The following is a 14,383-nucleotide window of genomic DNA, read 5'->3' as shown; positions in this document are numbered from 1 at the left end:
AGTAGCATGTTGCTGCCAGAATACAAGCATTGCTTTGGGCAAATTAAAATGCATGTCCTTTCTTAATACACTAGGAAGGAGAAATAAAGTCCACCAGTCCAAGTCTAAACTTTCGTACTTTTCCATGCAGATTTGTGCACATGTGAGAGGGTATCCGGTTCGTCCAGTGATTGTTCTTTAGAGAGTTGGACCACTATATTGTGTGTTTGCTAATCATTGACTGTAGTCCCAAAAAAGCCTTGTGAAAATGTTATGCCCTATGTAACAGCAGAGTAACATAAAATAAAACTACATTTTATAAAACCATTTATTACGGCTTTGTAACAGTTGCATACCCGTATTTTAAGGAACAGATGAATTTACTCCTTTTTGAAGTTTGTTGTTATTTCTCTTTATGTAACGTGGTGATATCCATATTTCTGCAGTGTGGTATACTTGTCTAGGGTGCCTGGCACTGTAATACTGGACTATATTTCTCCAGATAGCATCATTCATGGCTCATCTTCCTCAGATGTATTGATAATCTGGTTAGGTGTCATGAAATAAAGTGGACGTATGAAAACTAGAACAGCCTTGGCTAGTACTAGAATTGTGCTTCGGTTATGTGAGCATCAGGAGTTCTAGTTTTCAGATAACCCACTTAGGATTCTGTCTACATTCAAAATGTTTTTATGTCGATGATTTTTAAACAATTAAGTATTACTTTGAGAAATAATCTTCAAAGCAACATGGTTTGGAAAAAAAAGGCATTTTAAGTCTATCCTCTTCTAAACCATGCCGGTAGACAAGAGCTACATTCACAGTTGCCCTGTGCTTGCTCTCTGGCTTCCGCTTTTTGCCCTTCCATTTTTTTCTCTCTTCACTCTTTCTTGCTTACCTTCCCTCAGAGACTTGAACAGAACATTTTTCACTTATGTACATTCCCTGCTCCTTAAATTTGGTTTTTGAGGAAACCAGAAGAATTTAACAGCAAAGCTTGGGGTAGGGTATAAATTGAGGGTAGCTAGGTATTGTGTTTGCCTTTAGTCCCATCACTTTGGGAGGTAGAGGCAGGTAGCTAAGTTTGACCAGCCAGGGTTACATATTGAGAGCCAATAAAAGACTTGATGGGTCAGCAGAGCAGCCTCTAAGATGTGCTTTGGTCTCTGTACTCTGCCCCACATTTACATTCATAACTGCAAGGCTTGTGAGGTAGCTCAGCTGATAAAAGTGCTTGTTGCCTTTTTCAGAGGATTCTGGTTAGGTTTCCAGAACTCATGTGGACTCAACCTGTAACTCCAACTTCAGGGAACCAACTTTCTTGGCCTCCTTGGACATTCTTAGGCAAGTACACACATGGAAAGATAATGTCTGAAAAATAAGAATGTCTTCTCAGCCGGGCGGTGGTGGCGCACGCCTTTAATCCCAGCACTTGGGAGGCAGAGGCAGGCGGATCTCTGAGTTCGAGGCCAGCCTGGTCTACAGAGTGAGTTCCAGGACAGCCAGGGCTAAACAGAGAAACCCTGTCTCAAAAAATATATATATAAAAAAAAAATAAAAGAATGTCTTCTCGCTTTAGGGGAAGTTGACATCTAAGGTTCTGGTGTTTCTGCACTGTGCTCTATGGGCCTTCCAACACTAGATGGGAAAGTGTATACGTAATTAAGGGTTTAGTGCGATAGGCTTTAAAGCCACAGTGAGGGCTTTTTTCTCTAAACTTCATTTCTGGGATTGTACCCAGGGCCTCATGCTTAGCAAGCCCTTGAGCTCTCTTAATTTTTGAAATTATTCTCTAAGGCTGGGTGTGGCAGTACACACCTTTAATGCCAAAACATGGGAGTCAGGTGGATCTCCGAGTTCAAGGCCAACCTACAGAGCTAGACCTTATCAAGAAAAAGAAACAAATTTTCCTTTAACATTATAGTAGAATGTATGTACTCAAAGGTTTATGATTTAAGTAATTGAAATGTTGCTTTTTTAAGTAATGAAAAAATTGGGAAGGCTATTATAAAATAAAATTTAATGTACAAAATACTTTGGAATTGGAATTTTTAGGTTATTTCTAAATGCACCAGTTACTGGACAGTCTCATGTATCATCTTTGCTGGCTCGGAACTCACTATGTAGGTAAGTTGGTCTTGAACTCAGAGAGTCATCCGCCCGCCTCTCTCACTAGAGAACAGATTAAAAGTATATGCCACCAGACCTGATCCTAGTTGTACTTTTTAATTTTTTAAAAATCAGTTAGAACCGGTTAGTAGGTAATGGAAAGTTAGTGGGTAATAGCCAGCTTTTAATTTTTAGATAGGAAACTATACATAGTATGTTAAAGAATATTTTGCGATGCCAAATTTATCTTATACATGTTTGTGAACAGTGGGTTGTGATGTAATAGTTATTTCAAGTGATTTAAAAAGACTTTCTCCCTAGATTGACTTGAATTTAATATCCTAGGGCTAGAAGTTAATTGTTTTAATTTTAACAATTCAGAATTTTTATTTTATTTTATTTTTTTTTTTGGTTTTTCGAGACAGGGTTTCTCTGTATAGCCCTGGCTGTCCTGGAACTCACTCTGTAGACCAGGCTGGCCTCGAACTCAGAAATCCGCCTGCCTCTGCCTCCCAAGTGCTGGGATTAAAGGCGTGTGCCACCAGCGCCCGGCTCAATTCAGAGAATTTTATGGGGGCATTGTTGGAACTTTTCCACTTACATACTGAGAGACATGGGCACAGAATGTGAGTGTCTTTTTTTTAAAAAGATTTATTTATTTATTATATGTAAGTACATTGTAGCTATCTTCACACGCACCAGAAGAGGGCGTCAGATCTTATTACGGGTGGTTGTGAGCCACCATGTGGTTGCTGGGATTTGAACTCATGACCTTCCAAAGAGCAGTCAGTGCTCTTCCCCACTGAGCCATATCACCAGCCTGTGAGTGTCTTGCAGAGACCTTTAGAAGAAGAAAAGACTCCCTGTTTTGAGAGTAGTAACACGTTCTCAGAAGGATCTATGGCAGTTATTAAAACATTTTCCGTCAGTATATCAGTCTTGACTCAAAACTACTGTTGTGGTATTCAGACTGATGCTGTGGCAAAACTTCAAGTGCCAGAGAGACAGTTTATGATACTGTACCTGTGGGTCCTGATGAGAGCATTGATTCCCTTAGAACTGCAGTTAAGAGATGGTAAGCAACCATGTGGCTGATGGGAACCTGGGACTTCTGCAAGAACAGGATGTGCTCTTAACCGGAGCCATCTCTCTGGCACCTCCTCAGAGAGACATGAAAAGTGTGTGTGTGTGTGTGTGTGTGTGTGCGCGCGCGCACGCGCCCTGCTACCTGTGCCCAAGGAAGCCAGAAGAGGGTAGCACTGAATGTGGCTTCTGAGAATTGAAGTTGGGTCTTAATTACTGAGTTATCTGACTAGCTGCAGAGATATTTATTCTAATATAGGGGTTTCATGAGATATAAAGTATTGTTGGGTGGGGTGGGGTATTGAAATTAGTTTTGAGACCCGAGTAAAATTCACCTGTACACCTTACTGCAAGTTGGAGTATAGTTGGTTTGAGGTAGCCATAGTAACTCATGCCAGTAGTTCTTGCTCACAAGAGGCTGAAGCAGGAAGCTCACCACAAATTTTCTTTTAGCTTGGGTTATATACATAGTTCCAGGTCAGTCTGGGCTGCGATGGGCTAAAACTGTCTCAAAATCCCAAATTAAGTCAGCTTATCTAGTGGCGTACATGTGTAATTCCAGCAAAGGCTAGACTATTGCAAATTCAGGTCAGCCTGGCTTGCTGTTTACATTCTGTCACCAGAACAAATTTTACTGCGATTAGACAATCAAAATTGTATACTCCGGAAAGTTTGAGGCACTGGGCTTTGATGAAGTAGAGCTAATTGTAGACATTTGCTTTGTTCCTACTGGAATTTGTTACCAAGGGCAGTAGCTTCCCACTATGAGATTATTTAGGTTTTCCTGTTAGGTCATTAAGAGTTTTTTTTTTTTTCTTCTTCTTCTTTTTCTTGTGTTAGGGTTTAAGCTTGGGCTCACATATTCTAGATAAATGTTCTAATAAAGCCATATCACCAGGCCTAGATGTTAGGATGTTTTTGTTTGAAACATGGTCTGTGTAGCCCAGACTGCCTTCAAATTTTTGGTCCTCCTGTGTGCTGGCATCATAGGAGTATAACATCACCATGCATGGTAGTTGATAGTGTGTGAGAGAAGAAATTTTTTTCCATATTTAAAAAAATGTGCACTTAGTGAATATGAACATTTGCTGCTCTTAAGATAGAACCTGGGTTTGGTTCCCAGAACTATAACTGTACAGTACTCCATTCATAGGGCTCTGACCTTTTCTGGCCATGCACATATATCTACAAAGACAACTTTTTTCTTTTTTGTTAAGTATGTATTTTGCTTTGTCGAATAGCACTGGAGCCTTCTAACAGCTTCTATATAGCTAACAGAAACTTTCAGCCTGGTGTTTCCTAGTAGAAAGGATACAAGACTGTAATTGGAATGAGTCTACTTTAAATCTTCTAATGAGAATCCATTGTATTCAGTGAGTGCTGCTGCTGAGGGTGGGTGGGAGTGGGGGCTATAACATTTTGGGCAAGGTGTTTTGGTGCCACAGGAGATGTTCTTCTACCCCTGCCCCCCAAAAGTTGGCTCCCTCTTGCAAAAATTGGAGCTACACAGTCACTTCACCATCCTACCCCAACAATAGGAGCTTTTCAAGGATAGCATACTGCATGTTGTTCAATTTCTGCAGGCATTACTAGGGTTTTGGGGTTTTTTTCCTTTTTTTTTTTTTTTTCCCATCTGGAGTTAGTGCTAAGCATGCTTCCTCTAATTTATCCCTAGGGTCTTTTCACAGGCCCAGTGTTTCAGCTATTTTCTGATCTGTGACCAGATTTCTGGACCATCATAAATCTTGGGATATTGATTTACTTATTTTACTCAGCTCCAAGACCTATGTAGCAGCACCACAACTTTAGAACTATGAAAATAAATAGGGAGAGGCTGTTAACCCTTCTTGAGATTAGATTTGATGAGTATACATAAGATGGTTTGATCGAGTGCTGGACAGATGACCAGCTTAGAAGTCAAACCCTCTGGCTTCCATATTGCTGTTCATTAGTGTTTGTTAGGGGTGAGAGACTGGTCTAGTATTAGATATAGGTGTCACCTTAATCAGTGTTTCACCTTTCTTAGCTATAAAAGTGCACAACATAACCTTTCTGTGAGTCATTGCATATAAGAATTTGCAAATGTTGCCGGGCAGGGGTGGTGCACACCTTTAATTCCAGCACTTGGGAGGCAGAGGCAGGCGGATTTCTGAGTTCAAGGACAGCCAGGGCTACACAGAGAAACCCTGTCTCGAAAAACCAAAAAAGAATTTGCAAATGTAGCAGACTGAGTAGTAGAGGCGAGAGGGTGATAGCTCTGCTACCATGGGATTACATAGTAGTAGTCCCAGTTACTCAAGCAGAGCAGAAAGACCTTTTCTTAGTAGTGTATGGTCTATAATCTCAGCACTTTGGAGGCAGAAGCCATCCTTGACTACATAGTAAGTTCAAGACCAACCTGGGGGTGGGGGGCGGAGGGAGAGATGGCTCAGTGGTTAAGAGCACTAACTGCTTTTTTCAGAGGTCCTGAGTTCAAATCCCAGCAACCACATGATGGCTCACAACCATCCGTAAAGAGATCTGACGCCCTCTTTGGGGTGTCTGAAGACAGCTACAGTGTACTCACATATAATAAATAAATTAAAAAAAAAAAAAAAAGACCAACCTGGATTATGTAAGACCATCCTGTCTTAGAAAAAAGAAAAGAGATCCTGCTCAAAATGAAAGGTGGGCTGGCAGTACTCAGTGATTAGGTGATTTGTTAGCACCCAAAGGTCCTGGGTACATCAGGACAGCCTAATTTAGGACTACAGGGTACTAATAAAGTGAAAACAGTCAACTGTACCAAGCAGTCCTATTGCCCTAGATCGTCAAGGACACAGACACAAAAAGAAAATTACTAACTTGGGAATGAAAGGTTTATTAAGCAGTGATGTTGCTCCTAATTAGCGTCCTCTGATAGAATACAGTTGGGGAAAGTTTTTCTGTTGAAATAAATTAGAAAAAAATGAGGACCCAGAGAAGTAATGTCTGTGTTTCTTGTTGGCCAAGAGTACTTGCTTGGTGTGTTAGCACATACTTCTCAATCACTCGGGAGGCTTAGGCTGGACTGCACAGAGACCCTTTCCAGAAGGTGGGGAAGGGTACCAACTATTGCAGCTGTCACTGGTAATGCAAAAGATTTCAAGTCTCTCCCTCATTAATGAGTTTTTAGAAAATAATTTAACTTTCTGTGAATTGGTGTTTTGCCTGCATTCATGTTTGTATGAGGGTGTCAGAGTTCTCTGCAATTAGAGTTACAGTTGTGTGCTGCCATGTGGGTGCTGGGAATTGAACCTGGGTCCTTTGGAAGAGCCTCCATCTTTACTGGTCTTTACTGTAGGAGCCGTCTCTCTAGCCCCCTCATTTATGAATTTATATATTTTGACTATACATTCTGCATCATCAGGACCTAACTCTGCCTATGCTAACCACTGCTATGTATAGTAACCACTGACCATAGCATCCTGAGCTATAATATGCTGTTCAAGATTGTCATCTAAGAGTTACATGTATTGGGCTGGATGTGGTAGTATATGGCTGTAATTCTAACATTTGGGAGGCAAAGGTAGATGGGTGTCTGTGAGTTTCAGGCCAGTCTGGTTTATACAGAGAGTTCCAGGGCTACTGTCTACCCCATTAAAAAGAAAAAAACAAAAAACAAAAAAACAAGAGTTATATGTACTAGGTACTAGCTAAAGGTTCACAGATACCTGAGCATGGTGTCACCCCCCTGTATCCCCATAGCTGGGACACACTAGAGAATGACAGTAATGCAGCCTAGTTCTACATATCCCTTGGTTATCCTTATCTGAAGGGAGGGTATGAGTAAGAATGTATGAGTTAAGAATGTAACTGCTTAAGTTAGATATTTTCCAGTCTTTGTAGACTGCGAAGTTTCACCAGAGACTTTTCAAACTATGTAGGCAATAAAAAACTGACAGGATTTTATTTTTCTTTTCTCTGTGGGCATTTTGCCTTTGTGTATATCTGTCCAGGCACAGTGTTCATGCATTGCCTGTGGAAGCTAGCAGAGGGTGTCAGATCCTCTGAAACTGTAGTTTTAGGCAATTGTTAGTGGCAGTGTGGGTGCTGGGAACAAACTGAACCCCAATTCAATGGCAGCCAATGCTGTTAACTGTTGAGCCATTTCCCCAGCCCACCTGACAGGTTTTATTTTTAGTTTATGAACAGCAACTTGGAAGGAAGATAGTCTGGGAGCCCTAGGCCTTTCTTGAGTATCTGTTTCATCAGTCCCTTCCATTTGTGGGAAGAAATCAGGGAGCAATCTGGGAGAGGAGATGAAAGTCTGTTGGACTTTCAAGGAAAGCTCCCTTGTCTTTTGGATGCTGATAGAAATGTCGCATTTATAGAGGGGGAGTGGTACAGCTTCTTGAATGGAGCAAACCCCCAAAACCTGACAAACATGTTAATGAGATTCACTGAGAATTCTCCCTCCTTAAAATCAGGTGGCATTTCATACCTAACTTAGGCCATCTCCTCTCTGTTTAAAACAGGTCTCAAGGGCAGATACTCCTCTACCTAAGAGCTCTTGACTAGAAGAGCATAGCTGTCTCCCATCTCTCAGAATAGACCTCATTAGAGCTCTGCATTAGGTGCTCAACTTGAATAGCCTGCTCCTAGGTGGTAGAGATGACATTAGTGGATGACTGGCTTTTCAGCTATTCTTTTTGTGCTAGGTTAGAATGGTCTTCTTACCAACTGGATCCGCACTCATTTCACTGCTCCGGTGATAGTCAAGAGCTAGCTTGTCTCAGCCAGGGTTCACTGTCGGGATCTAGATGCAGGCAATGTGCCCTGGACTGGACATTGGAAACACTAGACTGCCATTCCAGCCATAAGTACCTGGAGAAAATAACTAAACCTCTTTCTATCAGCAAGACAAACAGATGCTACTAGATGATTCAGGAATATCTTCAAAATGTTTAGCTTCATTTATGAACATGAGAGTTCTGTCTGTCTGTATATCATGCCTGCTTGTTTGTCTGAACAAGGCATAGGATTACCTGGAATAGGAGTTATAGCTGTGAGCCTCCATGTAGATGCTGGGAATTGAGCCTTGGTTTTCTGGAAAAGTAGACAGTACTCTTAACCATTGAGCCATCTCTCCAGTCCCAATTCAGGAATATTTCATGTTCAGTGTTTTGCACTAGTATTCCATGGAAGACTTCTTTTGGGGCTGATGAGTGGCCGAAACTAGAAAATAAAGACAAGATAGAACATGGGGCATGAAACCAACAATCAAATGGCAACCACATTTTACACTAAAGCTCTCATTATCCTACTAACAAGTTTAAATGATGTTTGCTTTTAAGTTCTTTCTAGAATCTAGTAAAATGTCGACCAAGAGTAATCATATGCCAAGGATTCCACCTTATACAAGTAATGAGCCAATGTTTAATTGGTAACAGGGTGACTGACTAGTAGATTCAAAGCACATCACACTGCACAAGGATCACACAGAATCAGAATTAGGGGACACCTAAGCTCCACTCTGTGGGCTTTTTTCTGTGGCACATGCATCATCTGAATGTTTTTTGCCTAGTCTAGATCCTAAATGTATTCCTGAACAAATCTTGGTCAGCTCTGGTGATGCTTCCCTTGTAGTATTAATGTGAATGTTCAGTGTTTGAGCCAGGGAATCTACAGCATCAGATGTTCCCCAGATCCTGCGTCATTAAGAATAAACTGTTCTTGACAAGATGGATGGGGCTTACCTGCCAGTAGCCAGGAATTTCTACACCTAAGCTTTAATAAATGTATTGAGCATTAAACAGGGAGGAATACCGTTAGTTACAGGCAATCCCACTAGGCTCATCCCAGGGACTTAGCAACAGCTTACATCACCTGCTCACCTGCCAGTGGCCTGGTGTATAAAAAGATGTCTACCCCAGCTCTCTTCTCTTTCTGTTCCCTGCCAGCCTTTCTCTTTCCCCTTTTCTGTTCTTTCTATCCTTTTTTGTCCCTTCTTCCTCTCATGGCTCTGCTCCCGTCTGTCTGCCTCTACCACTTCTCCAGGTCGGCACTCCTCTTCCTTTCCCTAAATAAGCCTCCCTTACACCAGATCTGCCTCAGGGACACCTTGGCATGGGCCCACCACATAGCCCCCTATTCGACGCATTATATTTCATAACAACCACCACCAAACCAACATCCATTTAAAACATATGATTGTTGTTAAAGGTAAAAGCCACTTCCAAATTCTAAAACTTTTTTTTTTTTAGTTTTCTTTTTTTCGAGACAGGGTTTCTCTGTGTAGCCCTGGCTGTCCTGGAACTCACTCACTCTGTAGACCAGGCTGGCCTCAAACTCAGAAATCTGCCTGCCTCTGCCTCCCAAGTGCTGGGATTAAAGGTGTGCACCACCACCGCCTGGGTTTTTTTTTTTTTAATTGTTGCCTTTCCAGTCTCCTAGCATGTGTTATCGTATGATTTATGAAAAGTTCTCTCAATAGGGAGGATGAGAGGGAAGAAGCTGAGGGACAGAGGCACAGCTACTTGCCTTGGTCCAAGAGAAAGGAGGTTAATTGCTGGGCAACAATTAGACTTACTTATGGATTTTATTGTATTCCTTCAAGCAAATATGGGACCACAGGAAGGATGATTAAATCATAAGACTTAACCCCAGAATTAAGATGTTGGGGGGTGGGAAGCCAGACAGTGGTGGCACACGCCTTTAATCCCAGCACTTAGGAGGCAGAGGCAGGTGGGTTTCTGAGTTCTTGGCCAACCTGGTCTACAGAGTGAGTTCCAGGACAGCAAGGGCTACACAGAGAAACCCTGTCTCGAAAAACCAAAAAAAAAAAAAAAAAAGTTGGGGGAAATAAGCTATCTCCTGGCATTATCCTGTCAGAATGACTTTGAATCCAAATATTTGCCTCATATTAACATCTGGCTCTTCTGCATATACATAAAAGCAGGCTAGGAGCCATATATACACATATATATCCATATATAATATTGTTGGTTATAGCATGGGTTCCACAGCTTACTCATTCTCAGCCAATCAGCAGCAGTACTATGCCCAGCATATATCAGATTGAGGGCAACATGACCTTCCATGGTCTCCCCCATAGCAGTTTACTTTCTAACTTGATTATCTCAGAGAATGCTCTTTTGGGGCAGGTGTAGAAGTGACAAACATCTCCATATCCTGCCAGCACCTGGTGCTACCAGCACAGCAATTAACAATTGAGAATATAGGGACACACTTTCACAAGCAGTCGATACAATATGTGTAAGTTACCCCAACACACCGTGTGTGTGCGTGTCGCTATACTGATAGCTTTTTTGTATGAGAACAGAATGTGACCATTGATAAACAGCTGGTGTTTTGAGCTGGAGTAGAGGGACAGAGGAGGAAGCAGAGCAGAGGCCGGGCAGGGAGCTGGGCGGAGCTGAATGGGTAGCTGAGGGGAGCTGGGCGGAGCTGAATGGGTAGCTGAGGGGAGCTGGGCGGAGCTGAATGGGTAGCTGAGGGGCTGCCCCAGCGAACAGCTAACGCTTAATACCATACAGATGTCTCCGTGTATCATTGAACCCCAAGTCGGATCCCCAAATGCTCCCACAATACTGGTGCTATTGGAGGCCAAAAGAGGGCATCAGATGCCCTGGAATTGTGCGAGTGGGTGTGTTGGGAACCTGACTCCTGCAAGAACTAATATTTTAAACTTCTGAGCCATCTCTCCAGCCCCTGATTTCTTAGCTTTTACAAAATGTATTACCATGCCCACCACTGCCTGGCTTTTAAATTTTTAATTGTGTGTGTGTGACTTGTGTGTGTATGTGTGTGTGTGCACTGGTGGAGGCCAGGTATGAGGTCCCCTGCAGGGGGGGAGTTACACACAGTTTGAACACTTTGGGTGCTGGGAACCCAACTCAGGATTTTTGCATGAGGAGCCATCTCTCCAGCCACTACATTAGTTTTTTGTTTATATTGGGCTCCCTGTAAGTACTGTACTCATCTGGCTAAAGTCTACTGTGTTCTTGTCTACTGTATGAGGAGCCTTGGGTTCTCTCAGCATCATGTACACTAGGTGTAGTGGTGCAAACTTGTAATTCCTTCACCGGGGAGGTGGAAGAGTCGGATGAGAAGTTCATCTCTTGACTGCATAGTGAGATCCAGGCTAACCTGGGCTGCATGTGACCCAGCCACAAACCAGAATGAATCTTTTGAGGGCAAAGATATGATTTGGGTCTCTTCTGTATTACCAGATTTTGGATGTTGGGAATAGGCTTTCAGTTAAGGTCTCTGGCCACTGTAAAACTGGAGAACTGATGAGAGTCTCTTCTATGGGCCCATCAATTCAAGTCAGAACTTGGTCACTGTAGACTGTGGCTATTTCCATCAAGCTCCTTTGCAATTCATTTTCTTCCTTCAAACTCTTTAGTTTCTCATGTGGTCCAGCTGCTCTGGGCTTGAGATAGGTATTTCAGAAGGGAGAGGCCTGCCACAGGCCACAGTTCCTTGTGCACACCAGATAGTACACTTTTTTTTGTTTTTTTGTTTTTGGTTTTTTGAGACAGGGCTTTTCTGTATAGCCTTGGCTGTCCTGGAGCTCACTCTGTAGACCACGCTGGCCTAGAACTCAGAAATCCACATGCCTCTGCCTCCCAAGTGCTGGGATTAAAGGCGTGTGCCATCACACCTGGCCATATAGCACACTTGATGTATGAGACTTTTGCACACATCCAGGATAGTGACTGCAGGTAATTCTGTAAAATGTCTATCGGAGGTGATTCAAAGTTCTAGAAATGGAACTTTTCAAAATAATGTTAGGACTCATTTCTCAATGAAATGATATCAGCTTTTCTTTTTTTCAACCTGAAGGGAAATATGACTGGTTTACTGGCCCACTAGCCCCCCCCAACCCCCCAGGCTGGGGTTGTAGCGCCATGTAGAGTGCCTCTCTAGCATGCATCAAGCTCTGGTTCAACTTCCACATTACACAAATGATACTGTACATACCTCACCTGAAATCCTACTACTGAGGAGGTAGAGGCAGGAACCAGCTCAGGGCTCGCCTAGGAAAAATGAAACCCCATCTCAAAGGGATAATGTGTTTATCAGTCAGGCTCATTGAGCAGTTTTGTACCAAGTTTGTTTTTCCATTTTTCTTTCTGAAAGGATTTTATGGTTTTGTATCAACTGTTTGGATTAAAACTTTGGAAATGAGTTCTTGGTACTTGAACTTTGTATAGTGATATTTAAGTAGTGTTGGTGCACTTTTTTTTTTAAACTGTTTAATTGTGTTCTTTTTTTTTTTTTTTTTTTTTTTTAAATAATTACTTATTTTATTTATATGAGTACACTGTTGCTGTCTTCAGACACACCAGAAGAGGGCATTGGGTCCCATTACAGATGGTTGTAAGCCACCATGTGGTTGCTGAGAATTGAACTCAGGACCTCTAGAAGAGCAGTCAGTGCTCTTAACTGAGCCACCTCTCCAGCCCTAATTGGGTTTTTATACCTCTCCCTTCCAAGCCTTATTCTACCCTGATCCCTTCCAACTACCCCCGTGCCCCACTAGGTAAGAGAGAGAAGGTTAGAGGATGAAGTAGGTGTAGACCTCAATAGGCTACTTTCTGCTGATTAGCAATGTTGAGTTTCTTGGTGCCTTCCAATCTTGGTTGTCAGGATATGTCCAGTTTCCTCTTGTCTCTGCTCAGGGACATTTGACAGACTATAACAAAGGCAATGGGAAGCAGAAGCCACCACAGGCCCTCTTGGAACTTTCCCATATACACCCTTCTCCAGAGTCCCCAGAATTAAATTCTCTGCAGTTGGCAATGATCACACCCCTGCTAGTGCATGAGGCAAATCATAATCACCTGCTGTGAAGCAGCTCTTATCCCACACCTGGGGTTAAAACAAAAGCATTCTCATAACTGCTTTTTAAAAGAAACTAAAATCCTCACTACAAAGCTGCATTGTTTTTTAGACTTGAGGATTCATATTTCTTTCTTTCTTTTTGGTTTTTCGAGACAGGGTTTCTCTGTGTAGCTCTGACTGTCCTGGAACTCAGTTGGTGGACCAAGCTGGCCTTGAACTCACAAATCTGCCTGCCTCTGCCTCCCAAGTACTAGGACTAAAGGCATGTGCCACCACCACCTGGCTGAGAATTCATATTTCTTGAAGGGCTAGCTTTACCAACTTTATTCAGTATCAGAAAAAAAAGAATCCAAATTAAGGCTCTATGACAGGTAGGGGAGACAAATAAGTAGGGCTTCAAGGTGGCTCAGTGAGTGGGTAGATATTTATGGGGGTGATTTTTTTTTTCTAAAAAAAGAATAATTTGAGAATAAGGTAAAAGCTTGAAGCCGAGTGTGCTGGCCCATGCCCTGTCATCCCAGCAATTGGGAGGCTGAAGAAGGAATGCCTGGGCAGGGTTACAAAATGAACTCACCAAACTTCTCCTCCTGCTACAACCAAACAAATCCCCAAAATAAACCCTTGAAGATAAGACTTGAACTGTCAGTTTTGTGACTCTGAGTTTCTCCACATAGCCTCCTAGCTGTTCTGTGTCAGCCTCCTAGTGCTGGGATGACAGGCATGGGCCACCACACCAAGCTGTGGGTGCCAGTTCTGCCCCGCGGGCTTTTATCCAGCATGGCCCCCTGAGATGTTCCTCTGGCTCTTTCTCTCCCCTACGTGGAGCTCTTTTATCCTAAAGATATGGACTATTGTCAAATCAAAGATGAACTTCAAATTGGAATCATAATTTGAATACTGATTTGTGAATGTTGAAGACTACTTAAAATTGGGACCTATCCTGAAAACTTGTTATGATAAAGTGGATAAGGAGCTTTTTAAAAACTAGCACAGCGGTACTCAACTTGTAGGTTAATATCCCTTTGGGGGAGGGGTTCCCATAATCAGGAATTCTGCATCAGATATTTACATTACGGTTTATAACAGTAGCAAAACTATAGTCATGAAGTTGCAATTAAACAATTTTATGGTTCAGGGACACCACAACATGAGGAACTGTATTAGAGGGTTCGCAGCATCAGGAAGGTTGAGAGCCACTGAAATAGCATTTACTAAACATAGCTCAACTGCACAAAGCCAGGCGACACAAAAATATAATCTACAGTCTACTAAAGTTACAAACCTGGGGATATGGAGTCTAGATACTCAAAAGAAATACCATAGCATTTGTATTATTAAAAAGCTGACATCTAATTTATGGGGGTGATTTTTTTTTTTTTTT

Source organism: Mastomys coucha, unplaced genomic scaffold (genome assembly GCF_008632895.1).
Source record: "Mastomys coucha isolate ucsf_1 unplaced genomic scaffold, UCSF_Mcou_1 pScaffold6, whole genome shotgun sequence".
Taxonomy (NCBI): domain Eukaryota; kingdom Metazoa; phylum Chordata; class Mammalia; order Rodentia; family Muridae; genus Mastomys; species Mastomys coucha.
Note: the sequence above shows the minus strand (reverse complement) of the source record.